This window comes from Carlito syrichta, unplaced genomic scaffold (genome assembly GCF_000164805.1).
Source record: "Carlito syrichta isolate Samal-C Ts95f unplaced genomic scaffold, Tarsius_syrichta-2.0.1 Scaffold309899, whole genome shotgun sequence".
In the NCBI taxonomy this organism is placed as follows: Eukaryota; Metazoa; Chordata; class Mammalia; order Primates; family Tarsiidae; genus Carlito; species Carlito syrichta.
In genome coordinates, this window is record NW_007253995.1 from 568,820 (window position 1) to 569,382 (window position 563).

The following is a 563-nucleotide window of genomic DNA, read 5'->3' on the forward strand; positions in this document are numbered from 1 at the left end:
TCAGGCAATCCACTCACCTCAGCCTCCCAAAGGCGCGGGATTACAGGCTGAGCCACCGAGCCCGGCGCATGTGGCTTTTTAAGATCTCATGGTCTAAGATGTCTGCTGGAGCACCAGCCATTAAGTCTGAGTTTCAGGGAGGAAATAGAAAGAAGAGGGGGAGGCCAAAGGGAGGAAGCCAGTTGTTCATATCCCTTTTAAGGTACTTTCTTGGAAGTCTCACCTAAAGTCTGTTTATATCTCATTGCCCAGAGCTTAGTCATAGGGCCGCACCTTGTATCCAAGGGGCAAGGAATGTTGTGTTTATGATTTTGGTGTGATTGAACGCTGTGGGCTGCTGATGGCTGATGGAGAAGTTATCTGCCAGCCTTGGGGCTTTTGGGACAGGGCTTATTCCTAAAAAAAAAAGAGCTCCATGGTGGCGAATCTCAACAGAAGGCACCATGGCCCTCCCCATTCCCTCCTGGCCTCCTGGTCACTCCAGGCTGTCTCCATCTTTTGGGGATTCTCCAGAAATGGCACATGTGTGTGGGAGGGGACAGCTGGAAGGGAGCTTAGCCTCT